General features: G+C 36.7%; 1 long non-coding RNA gene across 1 annotated transcript in view; it reads left to right on the top strand.

Annotated features, from left to right (window-relative positions):
• Positions 1-576: 576 nt before the first annotated feature.
• Positions 577-13,355, top strand: part of LOC120468696 (uncharacterized) — a 175,814-nt gene continuing 163,035 nt past the window's right edge. The window contains exons 1-2 of the long non-coding RNA XR_005620268.2: positions 577-1,278; positions 2,505-2,574. This is a non-coding gene — a long non-coding RNA (uncharacterized LOC120468696). The remainder of the gene's footprint in view (positions 1,279-2,504; positions 2,575-13,355) is intronic.

The following is a 13,355-nucleotide window of genomic DNA, read 5'->3' as shown; positions in this document are numbered from 1 at the left end:
AACATTGGTCAAAGGTTTTGCAAATATTTATATATGTATATATATATATATATATATACAGTATATGTGTATATATACACTACCAGTCAAAAGTCTTGGATCTGTAAGATTTTATTTTTAAAACAAGTCTCTTCTGCTATATATATATATATATATATATATATATATATATATATATATATATGTATGTATATGTATGAAGAGTTCAGATGCAAAAGCCTCTAAATGCCATTTGAAATTTTCTTCTTTAATGATGATTTTTATCAAACTTGTATATTTAAGTTCAGTAATTTCACTTAAATGGCAATGATAATTAGCTATTAATTGTTATTTGTTTTCAAGCAGCAGGGAAATCACCTAAGGAAATCACGGCGCAGAACCGCCGTCATTGTGTTAAGCCCGCCCACCAACTCTATACACGATGTGATTGGCCGGACCAGAGTTTGATTTTTCCACTTCGCAAGTCAACGGAGAGTTGCTAGACCACACTTTGCTGCAAAATATTTTTTGCTGCCGCTAGGGTGCGTCTAGATTTCTAGGCTAATTTATCATATGATCAATGTTGAAAACAGGGACAATGTGTGCGTAATGAAAAAAAATTGTCATGTCACGCCACTGACCCAGATATAACACTTTTCTAGGAGGCAAAAAATGCTCAAAACTGAACAGTATGATCAGATCTCATGAGTCAACGGGCAAGATAAAGCTGACAGTGGCTGCATTCCCAGACCCTTCTCCACCAATCAGAGGGAAGATGATTTAGCCTGATTAGCCAAAATCAAAGCTGGCGCTCAACCCTGACTGTCTGCAATCAATGTCTGGCTGACTCCTCCCGCGGATATGGGCCTAAACAGCGTTGAGATACTATCGGCCTCCTACTGCCACGAGCTCTAATCCCTCGGCATTTCTGGACACGCTCGGGAAGCCTGAGCATCTCCCTTGAGCTGGACGCATCCCAGCGAAGACTGCAAATGGATCTAAAGAGGAATAATTCAGAACTGGCTCCTCTCGTGGGGTTCTCCTGTCAGGGCTGTAAAAGCCTGGCTTTCTTTAATCAATGGCCAGACTGCAATGATAACAGGATTATGGGACCTGATCCAACCCAGTGTGTTCTGGAGAGGGGGAGAGGTGCTACAAGGCCTGGAAAGGCATCTGTGCCAAAATTGGGCCCAAAAAAAATACCAATCACAAGGTGGCAAACGCAATGGTTCATGTCACTCAACAAGAGGACAAACGGCAGGAAGACGATTGATATCCATCCAATCACGCGTTAATCAGGTACTGCTACTGACAGCATTTAGCATTATTCATCCAATCACACTGTATTGTCCAATCACCAGAACTGATTTATGCAGTTATGGCATATTTGTATTTTTAGTCTTTAATGGCTGATTCGACTGGAAACCCTGAAGAAGGTGAAGGAAGTGTGTTACATTTTAAAAACAGGGGTTGTCAAACTTGCGACCTCAGTCGAGAGAGAAAACGTAGGTAAATAAATGAATTAGATTAAAATAAATAAACAATGTGATTAACAATATGCAAAATAAATAAATATAAGATTAAAAAAACAAGTAAATAAACAAATTAGATTAAAGATTAAGATAAGATAAAACAGGATTAAAATAAATACATTGATAAAAATTTGAAATACTGTATAAAAAAAATTTAAAAGAAACTTTGATTTAAATAATGTTTCAAATAAAAAAAAAACTGATTATGGACAATAAATTTAATTTATAAATATATGCGTAGTTTTGAAAATAGACTAATTGACAAAAATTGAAAATTAAATTGAATTAAAATAAATGCATTTTATATTTTTTTATTATTAAAATTAAATCAATGTAAAAATATATTTAACAGTACATTACTACAGTGAGTAGTAATATATATATATATATATATATACATACATATATTACAATAACTTTAATTTTAAACTTATTATATACACTCTCGTTTTTCCAATACCAATCTCGGCCACTAGGTCCCTAACTCAATTTATAAATATAAATGAACAAATAAAATTAAATCAACTAGTAAAATTAATTCCTGACAAAAGTTTTTTTTGTTTTCTTCTTCTTCTTTTTTTTGACAAAAAAATGTGACAGAATTTCAGGATTTCTCCTTTTGTGTTCCACAGAAGAAAGTCAGGTGTTTGAAATGACCAGATTTTTTTGGAAAGTCTTCATTTAAGAGTTTTCCAGAAAATGTTAGTGGCTATAGATATACTGAGCGGCTACACAAACAAACAATCTTTGAATACATGCAGTAATTGAAATATTAGAGAGCGCAAACCTCAAGACTAATGATAAGAAACTTTTCATGTAATAAAATGTTTCGGTTCATTGTTACATTTATTTTAAACATATTAGAAGTATGAGACAAAATGAAGCCGATGAGCCCTGCATATGAAACCCTCCGTCTCCTGCAGCTCGGGAATCATAAAGATAATGGAAGTAAAATCAACTCCTTGACTTTAATGTTTTACTCATGAACCACAGGAATACCTCACCACTGAGCCAGAACCACCGACTGAGAGATGGACAGAACGAGAGAAACTCAGAGACAAATGTAAGTATACCCATACATTCTATCTATCTATCTATCTATCTATCTATCTATCTATCTATCTATCTATCTATCTATCTATCTATCTATCTATCTATCTATCTATCTATCTATCTATCTATCTATCTATCTATCTATCTATCTATCTATCTATCTATCTGTCTATCTATCTATCTATCTGTCTATCTGTCTATCTATATGTTTGTCTGTCTGTCTTTATCATCTGAAAAATGCACCTTGACATGGTAGATATATTAATTTATTATTCAAGAGCAACTTTTAGTGCTAAGGTAAGCAACAAGGTACGAGAAGCTTTGCTGTATCGTGTGCTGTAGTAAGTAACATCTGGAGGGCGTTGTTTGGCACGACGCAAAGCGCAGTAACCCCTTCAGCCGTTACTTATTCACGATACAGCACTTGCCTCGAGTACCTTTATTGCTTTTATAAAACGGTTACCACATAATAAAAATATTGAAGTAAAAAAATATATGTATTAGGGCAAAAGCACTAAAGCTCAGAGTCAAATTGCACGTGATGTAGGAATAATGGCCTCCTATTGAACAATCGGAGCTTAATTCAACAATGCAAATTTATCAAAGGAACCTCGAAATACATAATTATCTTCTTTTACAAGAATAAAAAGAGCACTTACTGTATACTCTCATATATACAAATGTAGCTTTTAGTCTCAAAGGTTTAAGATTTGAAAGGAATATTGAGAACGCCTCTTGGAAAACCAAGGGAGCGCTTTCTATCACTTACAGAAAATGACTCCTGTGCAGTAATAATGGCAACAAGAATCGACTTCAATGACATTTTGAACAACATCACACCGGCTGCCCAGTGTGGCCCTGCATTGAGCCGACACTCAATGACACTGTTCTGTTTGCTGGAGAAACATTTACACTTGACAAAAGCATTCCTGACCGAGCAACCTCCGGGACGCACATAATAATTCTGAACAAAACACAAGAACAGCTGTACTGGAAATGGACCAGCATTTTCGGAGTGAATCCTTTAAATGTTCAGTGAAATTTAACTCTGAGCTGATGAATGCTGTGAAATGCTATGAATTTGAAAAGCACTTAACCAAGCATGCGGGGCAGATGTTGTTTGTCTCCATTAATGTTCAAAGTGAGATTACTTTTGTTTTTCAAAAGAGAATATCTAGGCAAAAAAAATACATTTTTCTAAAATGTTTGCAATGTTGTCAGTTTAAATGCAAGCCATAATATGCCACATTATTTTTATCTCAATTTTCTTTTGGTGTTGCATACAATAAATAAATAAATAAAATTAAACAAACCAAAAAAAAAAAAACTATAAATTTATGTGATTTCCTCACAAAGTAGAAAAGTTAAGTTAGAAAAAGGTAGAAAAGTGGTTAATTGTGGCCTTTATATCTCACAAAACTCGCAAATAACTCAATGTTGTTCACTCAATTCTGAGAAAAAAATTAATTGTGAGTAAAAAAAATTGAATTGTGAGATATTAACTGCGAGAAAATAAGTCATAATTGTGAGTATCTGTCTCGCAAATATGGCTTTTTCTCTAAATTATGAGAAATAAACTCAGAATTGTGTGAAAAATAGTCTGAATTATGAGATACAAAGTCAGAATTACAAGAAAAAAGTAAAGATTGTGATTTAAAAAGTCGCAGTTATCTTTTTTTTATTGCACATTTATATTTTTATACTCGGAATTACAAGAAAAAAAAGTCATGATATATACTCGCAATTAAATAAAGACAATTGTGACTTTTTATCTCAAAATTCTAATTATTTTTCTCGAAATTCTGGCCTTTTCTCTAAATTATGAGAAATAAACTCAGAATTGTGTGAAAAATAGTCTGAATTATGAGATACAAAGTCAGAATTACAAGAAAAAAGTAAAGATTGTGATATAAAAAGTCGCAATTATCTTTTTTATTGCGAGTTCATATTTTTATACTTGGAATTGCAAGAAAAAATGTATGATATATACTCGCAATTAAATAAGGATAATTGTGACTTTTTATCTCATAATTCTAATTATTTTTCTCGCAATTTTTTTTTTCTAAATTATGAGAAATAAACTCAGAATTGTGTGAAAACTAGTCTAAAATATGAGATAAAAGTCAAAATTACAAGAAAAAAGTAAAGATTGTGATATAAAAAGTCGCAATTATTTTTTTTATTGTAAGTTTATATTTGCAATATAAACTCGCAAGTATTTTTCTAGCAATTCCGAGTTTACATTCCAAGTTCATAGTCAGAGACTTATAAACTCGGAATTGCTAGAAATAAAGTCAGATTTAAGTGATTTAAACTTTAAATCTTAAAATTCTAGATGCTAACTCGCAATTCTAACATTTTTCTAGCAATTGAGAGATATAAACTCGCAATTATAAATTATAACATCTGAATTTCCAGAAGTAAGCTCGCCATTCAGAGAAAAAAAGAGAATACAATTCTCCATTACCTTTTTTTTTATTTTTAGCCCAAACAAACTCCCATAGAAAACAGGACTTATTGAGTCAGGATTACTGGAAAAGTAAGCTTAAAACAAACCAAAAAAAGTTTTTCAAAAAAAAGTTGTGAAAAAAACAAACAAAAAAAAGTTGTGAAAACCATCACGGTTGCTAAAACAAGCCTCAGTGAAGTATTTTATTTTCTGAAGCCTTCCACTCACATTTCTCTTTACCTTACTTGAAGAGCTCAGACTATGGCAGTAACAAACTGTCACCTGTCCTATCAAGATCTTCCGTGGACTTCTCCGGCAAATGAAAATGTAACGCAACAGGCAGCTCAATTTCGTTCCCAGTCTCCTGTGGATGACATGCACTCCAGTGCTTTTCACAGTTCACTGGCAATCACCGGAGATCCGGAAGGAGTAGCGTATTGTCAGAGGTGCCTGCTTTCACCTTCTAATGGCCACTTGGATAGTTTAGCTTCTGTGAGAGAAGATCTTCCATTCAATTTCACCTTGAAAAGTGCTTGTGAGTGCTCTCAAATTGATGGCAGTCCCACCACAAGAATGGAAAATTGCCGCATTTATTTCATATTGTAATGTTTTTAACAAGCGAATCAACTCAACAAAGTCCAAGTTCAGTACAACAAAAAAACAAAAAGTTGGTACAATCCAGACAAACTTTCTTTAATATCAATAATTCTATAAGAAATGTCCTAAAACAAAGGATTAAACTCATTATCATTTAGGTATCCAATGAGTCAAACCAACCAGTCAGAAAAAAATGACCAAAATTAAATACATATCACTGTAAAACTTCATTTTGATGGTCCTTTGGACATTCTACTAAGTATTCTCCATGTCAACTACATGTCTAATAATAGTCTAATGAGAGATAATTGACATTAAGTTGCATAGTTACTTATATTTAGTAGAATGTATAAAGTGGACCATTGAAATAAAGTGTAACCAATATCACATGACATCAAAAGGATAGTTCACTTTGAAATTCATTTTTGATATGTTTTAGCTTACCTCAAGGGCATCCAAGATGTAGGTGTCTTTGTTTCCGCAGTATTTTCAATTTTGATATTTTTAGGTCAAACCGTTCTTGTCTGTCAGTCATATAATGCAAAGTCCAAATTAAACATGATTTAATGACTCGTAAATGTAAGTACACATTGATGGCCTAAGACACGAAACGAGCGGTTTGTGTGAGAAAACGAACAGCATTTATATCTTTTTTACCTCTTGTTACCACAGTCACGTCCACGTGATCTGAAGGCATGGAAGTGATCTGAAATATGCAGAACTCAGACCTAGAGAAGTGTGAAGAAGGTCATGTAAAAGTGATGTGAAGAGGGTTATAGATGAGTCATAGGGCAAACGCTTAAAACCACAGCAGCGACTATTAGAAAACATGTTCTGGCTTGTTGCGCGAAGGTGCTGTGGCATCTCTTCTGTGGGATCAAACAAACAATTCCTGACAAAATCAATTTGTTTTCGGCATTTGTGTAAGGCGTGATCAATATACTTTTGTTTTTTCTCGGCACATAACGCGTTGAGCATCCAGTCTCAGATAATCCCAAACTGCTCTAATAAGCCTCAGCTCCATTCCACACATGTACGCCTTGCTATTGATTTTTCTTAACTTGTACTGGTCCTGCCCACCCAGACTACATCTCTCAGAGTGTTTTTCTTCCTGACTGGCTGCCCACCTGTCTGCTTACAGCATGGAAAGACTTTCCTATCCTCATGTCCACTGTGACTTAAATTCACACTAGTTCACTGAGTCTCATTTATACACTATTTTTATGTTCAACAACTTTTCCTGCTGCAATCAAAGTAGCACTTTTAATACCCGCGGGAAACAATTTCTAGTTACCTAAGGGCCCTATTTTAACAATCTAAGCGTATTATTCTAAAGCGCATGGTGCAAGTGGACTTAGGGCGTCAGAATCAACTTTTGCTAGTTTAACTAGCTCCTGGCGCATGGACTAAAAAGGTTGTCCGTATTCTCTTAATGGGTGTGTTTTGGGTGTAAGTTGATAAACCAATCAGGATCTTATCTCCCAAATTGTAATCCTTTTATTTTTTACTTTTTGGCATGTTTGTGTGCTTCTCCGCGTCCCTGTGTGTCTGTGTGTGTAATAAGCAGAGTGTACGCGCGTTGTGGACCCGCCTATACACTGTAAAACCTGATGAGTTAGTTCAACTCAAACCGTTTGAGGAAACCGATTGCCTTAAATCATTTAAGTTTATTACATTTATTAAATTAAAGTTTATTTTATTACGTTTATTGTTAAACAATTTAAGCATAAAAAATAACTCAATAACTTATTGTTAATATAACTTGGGTAAATAAAGTTAATAGTACTAATTAGTTACTATAACTTAAATCTATGTAGTTCACTGTAAACCCGAATAAGTTGGCAGAACTCAAATCACTTTTAATACTATAAACTTAGTTAGCTTTAAAAGCTAATCTGTTGATGTAGTAAATGCTAACATATTAGAAACAGTATGCTATAAGCACATACAAGCAAAGAAGCATGCATGTATGAGCATAATAATATAAAAGGATAATTTGCTCTCAAATCTAGCTGAATGCACCACTTGTCACAATGATGGTAACTATCCTAAAGCCAACATTAACAGAAATTCTTTTAAATTAGCATAACAAAACATTAATAACTAGTAAATCTCACACTTAACATTAATCTTACACCAAAAAAAAAACCTTTATATTGCACTTAATTTTAGCATTTACACTCTCTTTCGAGTGCCATCGGCGAAGCATGCTGGGAAATAGATATCCCAGCCGTTTCAGTTAAACTTAAGTTCGTCTAAATTAAAAAAATTTCATAAAACTCAAAACAATGAAACAGTTCAGTTTACTTAAAATATATCAGTTCTGTGAACTTGAAAGAAAAAGAAAGTGCTAAATACTCATAAAAATTAATATAACTGAACTAATTCGTTGAATTCAAGTTTGTCCTACTCAAACCAATTAATTATTTTGACCGTTAGGGTTTACCGTTAGATGCATATTACTAACGCTCTCTTTAAATAACAATAAAAAATACTGCGCCATTGACTTTAGACCGGGTTTCAGTTGGTCAATAGCGCAGTCTATTTCAGTTGCCTCAAAATATCGACAATACGCCTGCACCTCGTTTTTAGACAATCACGCCCATGGGCGCACAAATGGGTGCAACTGCATTTGCTATTTGAAAAACATGAAAATGATAACTGCGTCAGGCTGAAAATGGCAAAAAAAACACACTGCATTGCACCAAATGTTTGATAGGGCCCATCGCATTAGTTTATCAAATGATGCTTAATAGATATAATCGCGCCATGCAAAATTGCATCAAGTCCAAATTTTATATAGGTGCATTTTTGCAGACACTTGATTTGCATAATACTTGTGGTGAATCTGGTGCTAAAGCAGACAGCACAAAATGACATTATCAGTGTGCACAGTTCATTTTGAGTGAATTCCCCCTCTCGGTTTCTTATTCCACTGCACGGGTCTCCTTCATCTCTGCTTGTCGTCCTTCCGAATCCACACACAAATGAAGCGAAACCTTTCAGTCAGAGCTCAGAGCTGTTTTTAGAGCTTTCTCACTCACCCGGCTACCTCAGGCTTCTGATTTCATCTTCAGCTGGCCCCTTTTCAGATAAGAGGATGACATCAAACCGCCTGTACATTATATGCTATATTGAGCACTAGTTGCCTTTGGGAAGAACAAGATAGTGAGAAACAGAGAAGAAAAAAGTGGGTTTCTGAGCATAAAATGAAGATACTCAATAGTATCTTCTGGAAGACAAAGGTTTTCGAGGCCAAATAGTGATAATTTTTACCATAAATATCGGTCTACTCTAGTGGGTGGCTAACTGTTTGGAAAGGGTTGACGTAAATTAACAGATGGCTCTTTTCATGAAAAGGTTACAAATAAGGACTTGAACACTGAGGTCAAGACAAATGGTTGGTGAATGGGAGGTGCTTAATCTTGTTCATCCACCAAAGGCCCTGTTTACTCCTGGTATTAAGATGCGTTTTGGTCGATGGGATCTCAAGTGGACGAGGGAGACACATCACATTCCGTTTACATCTGGTGTTTTAATCTGTCTCTTTTGACCACTTCTGTCCTGGTTTCTTGGAGGGAAGGGTCTATGGGTGGGTAAATGTATGGTCTTTTTTTTTAGTTCTTTCAATCTAATGGAGGAAATAAGTTCACGCAATTCACAGATGAACGTGCCCGGGATGAAGGGAAAACATACAGAGAGCAGTAGCTAGAGTTTAAGCTCGGAAAGCTGCAAGATCATGCCGAACGCTGTGAGTGTGTGTTAGGAGTCAGGAATGGTGAGAGAATGTTTTTTTTTGTTTGTTTTTTTTAAATTAGCAAGATTAAAAAACTAAATTAGTAACAATAGCATGGTCAAAAAAGTAATAACAAAATAATTAGATAATATTCCTTAAAATGACGTTGATAAGATGGTTGAATGGATTAGCATCACACGTGCAAGATATACACAGTCAAACAGTCATAACACAACAGTATTTTCAATAAAAAATTTATTTACTTATTTAAGTAAGGATTACTTATTCACTTATTTGCCAAATTGTCTTCACAGTATTCGATTTTATTGCAGACTCATCATGTGGTAACTGGGTTGCATGTAAAATGTGGGGCATTTTAATTATTCTCCAGAATATCAATTCCGCAGACAATATCAAAATTACAACATTGTTGAATTGTTTTACTTTTGGACCAGTGTTGTAAAACTAGAGTTTGGTCTTAAATGCGATTCCTACTAGAGTCTTGGTTTTGTCATGGAATCTGCCTTGAGACAGAGTTTGGTCTTTGGTTTGCTCTTTGGTCTGTGCCGACTTGTGCATATATTCTTCTCTATGCTTCATTCACCCCCAGGAAATCTTATTTACATTGTCTGAATCATTCAGATAATCTCCATCTTGGCTCAAAATCAACCTACTCTGGTTTTGGCCTGGACTCTGGGCTAGTTTCAACTCCAAAACTTTTGAATAATCTTGAGTGCCAATTTGTATCCTGTTTGTGGAAGATACAATATACTCTCTAGACCCATTCAGTGAAACTGCCTTAAGAATTGAGAAGCAGGACGAAGTGTTTCCCTAAATGGTTGCCATAAAAATGAATACTGCCACTCATCACCTTTAATATCCCATCCTGTAGGGATGTGAAGTTGTAGCCCCCACACCACACACTCCATATATTTAGCACTTACCAACTAGATTAGTGTCCTAAGTGACAATTTCAGAGACCCTGTTTCTTCGCTGAGGCTTATTTGGGTGCTAATGCTGTTGATTTGTTATGAACCTGATTTGGTTTAATTGGGCAATTAGCTGGGATTGTACAAGGGAAACAAGAGGGCTTTGCCTCACCAGATTAGAGGTTATTACCATCAGGCAGTTTAGGGACAGCTTGTAGTCCTGCGAGGCCCCCTCCCTCCACTTCGGCTTAATACCTTATTGTCACAGCCAATTGATAGCTTCTCTCATTCTCCCTGTAATTGTTCAGAGGCTAGAAGAGGGATAAGTCTTGAAATGTAATTAAACATGACCTTTTTCCAATGCCGGCTCCCAAGACTCGAAGACCATATTGTTAGAAAATGCAAATAATGAAAAAGATAATGAGACTGATTATCACCATTTGGGGCAGATTTGTTTGTCACTGTTTGGCCTCTACCCAGTTCTGGGACTTTTTTTTGAGAGGTTAATATAATCCAAACCGTTTTGGCATCCTGAAGTGCAGAACTTTATGTGCTACTGCTAATATTTGTAAATGAGGGCTGCTTAAATGGATTTGCTTCAGAACCCAGAACAAGTTGCATCCTAAAGTAATACCAAGCCTGAAACCAGTTTCCAATATAGTCTATGTAGAGTTTTCAAACTTACTGACTTTGGTACCAAGTCGGTACTTCTTGACAACTCTAAGTCTGTGCATATTTTTCTTTATCATAGGTTGATAATCATAGTGAAAGAATTTGCTGCAAAATTCTGATGGGATGCACATCCTTTGATGTTCCTATGAGAAAACACACTTTGGATCGTGACCAACTAGTTGAGAACCACTGGAGTAAATGAATCCACATTACAACACTTCAGGTGTTCTGCCAGGATGGAAAACCAGAGAAATTGCCTCATCGTCTGCTTTCATTGTGTACCAGAGATGACAGGTCAAGGAATAATGTGGACATCACTGTGCATCACACTTCAAGTTTTGGCTGGGAAGCATTTGTTCGGATTTCTGTGTTTAGTGAATTTGCTCCGAGGGACAAAAGAATCTGAGACCGAGAGAGAAAAATAAAGCAGTCGAAAGTTCCCAAAACGAGATAGCCTAGCTGGCCCCAGGTGCACCACTGTTTCATTCTCCAGCAGAGAGCAGCAAGCGGGAGACAGTGCAATGATTGCGGCCTGCAGACGGGTGCTATTATGGCCGTCAAACGAGGAGGTGGAGGTAGGGGGGGAAATTACATGATCAGGTTTTCAATGAAAGAGGAGCTGGTAATTTGCAGAGGCGGGTGAAAGGACGAGGGAGAGAAAGGGGAAGAAAGAGAGAATGTCAGTTGGAATATACTGCCAAAACGGGCAGCAATGACAATCTGTAAACATTGCCATTATTGCTCAAATCCCCAAGCAAATCATAAAGGCCTGGCTAGCGATCAGAGTGATGGCTTCGCCCGTCAATTTGGTGCAAGGGGTCGGCTACTTTAATTGCAACCGGCTCTGTTGCTTTGAGTTATTACTCAATTACTAGCAGAGGGTGTTGACTGTTGGCCTCCGTCAAGGCTGCTCAGGGAGTTCGTAGTTCCCATATAAACATAACATCCAAATGTTGGTCATAATGCCCGTCTGAAATGGGATCTATTTCGAGACAGAGGTGAGGAAGTCATTGTACGGCAAGCTGAAATCCTTTTCTTTAAATTTGCATTTGTGTAAACATGACTTTCCACCTCTACGCTTCTCAAAGCCCGAGGCTGGAGACTATATCGACATTTACATAACAGTAGATGTACCTAAGAGGCAAGATTCTGCACAGCTAATCCCAGCAAATAGAGACAAGCACTATATATTTCTTTTTTGTGTTGGTTTGCGAGTCTTTTGGTGTTCTGTCATGGGGAATTTATTTGCTAGTCCCTGCCTTAGCACCTCCGCTCAGAGAAATGTTTGACATTTAGCTCGTATATTTGTTTGGGTCTTCTATATCTATGTGTTTAAGAAAGGCCAGAGGCCCGCTGTGAACCATTGGCTTTTTAAAAAGGGCGAGAGTTCTGAGACCAAACCGAGATGGGGCGTCTTTTTTTCCCATGCTTTTCCATGTCTCCTTCTTACAGGAGAACACATGTGGAGGAGGAGGAGAAGCGTAGTGTGGTCTGAAGCCAAAGAGGTCAAGTCAGCCAGACATTCTTGCCTCTGTCTTCTAGCGCCTACAGCCGAGCCGCCCACTGGATGATTCACCCCAAGGGGGACCGACTTTACAGAAGCCGATCAATAGTGTCACTTTTAAGTGGGATGAATCTGAAAGGTGCTTTGGAAGAAGCTAAATCTCAACTTGGGCTGTCTTGCAACACTCTAGAATTAGACAACCATTGGGTGCCAAGAAATAAAGAGGGCAGAGGGTGTGATGAAAGCGGGATAGAAGAAAACATCCCAGGGTACCTGTGGAAAAAAAAGCTATCTCTCAGATACAGGATTTGGGTCAAGATTAGCAGATGATAAATAATTTGACGTGGCTTTGAAACAAAAACTTTCAGAGTTTACTGTCTGCTGAATCGTAGACTTTCCTCATCAAAGACCCTATCAATTTTTAGGCCATTCAAAGCAGAGCCTGAGTCATACTGTATAAGGGTGTAAATACAGTATCTACTTCAAGCCAATTTGAGGAAAAAGTAAGCCTAGTTTCCGTTTGTGTCGACATGAAAAAAATAATGCAGGGACAACAGGATATAATTACCGGTACAAATACAAACTGCACCTCTTTAAACTTTTAATAGTGGAATATGAAAGGAATATTGATCTGCCTGAAATGAGCTATTGTGGTAGGTGTTCAAGCCTGCTCCTGAATGTCCTACAGAATTTAGCTCCAACCTTTACCTTGGAAGTTTGTTTTGTCTGAAAATGTGTTTCGAGATCACCCAAAATGTCCGGGATTCGGCTTTTGCGTTCTACAGTCGCCATTCATTATGTTTACTGTGGCGAGCGGGACGAGTGAGGGCCGCGGGAGAACGGCACGAGGCCAGTGGCGTGATTACCGATAATCGACACCTGTGAGACCGGTCTCGTATCTCTC

This window comes from Pimephales promelas, chromosome 2, assembly GCF_988280905.1.
Source record: "Pimephales promelas chromosome 2, fPimPro1.hap1.1, whole genome shotgun sequence".
NCBI lineage: Eukaryota > Metazoa > Chordata > Actinopteri > Cypriniformes > Leuciscidae > Pimephales > Pimephales promelas.
Note: the sequence above shows the minus strand (reverse complement) of the source record. Positions and strands in the feature narration are given on the sequence as shown.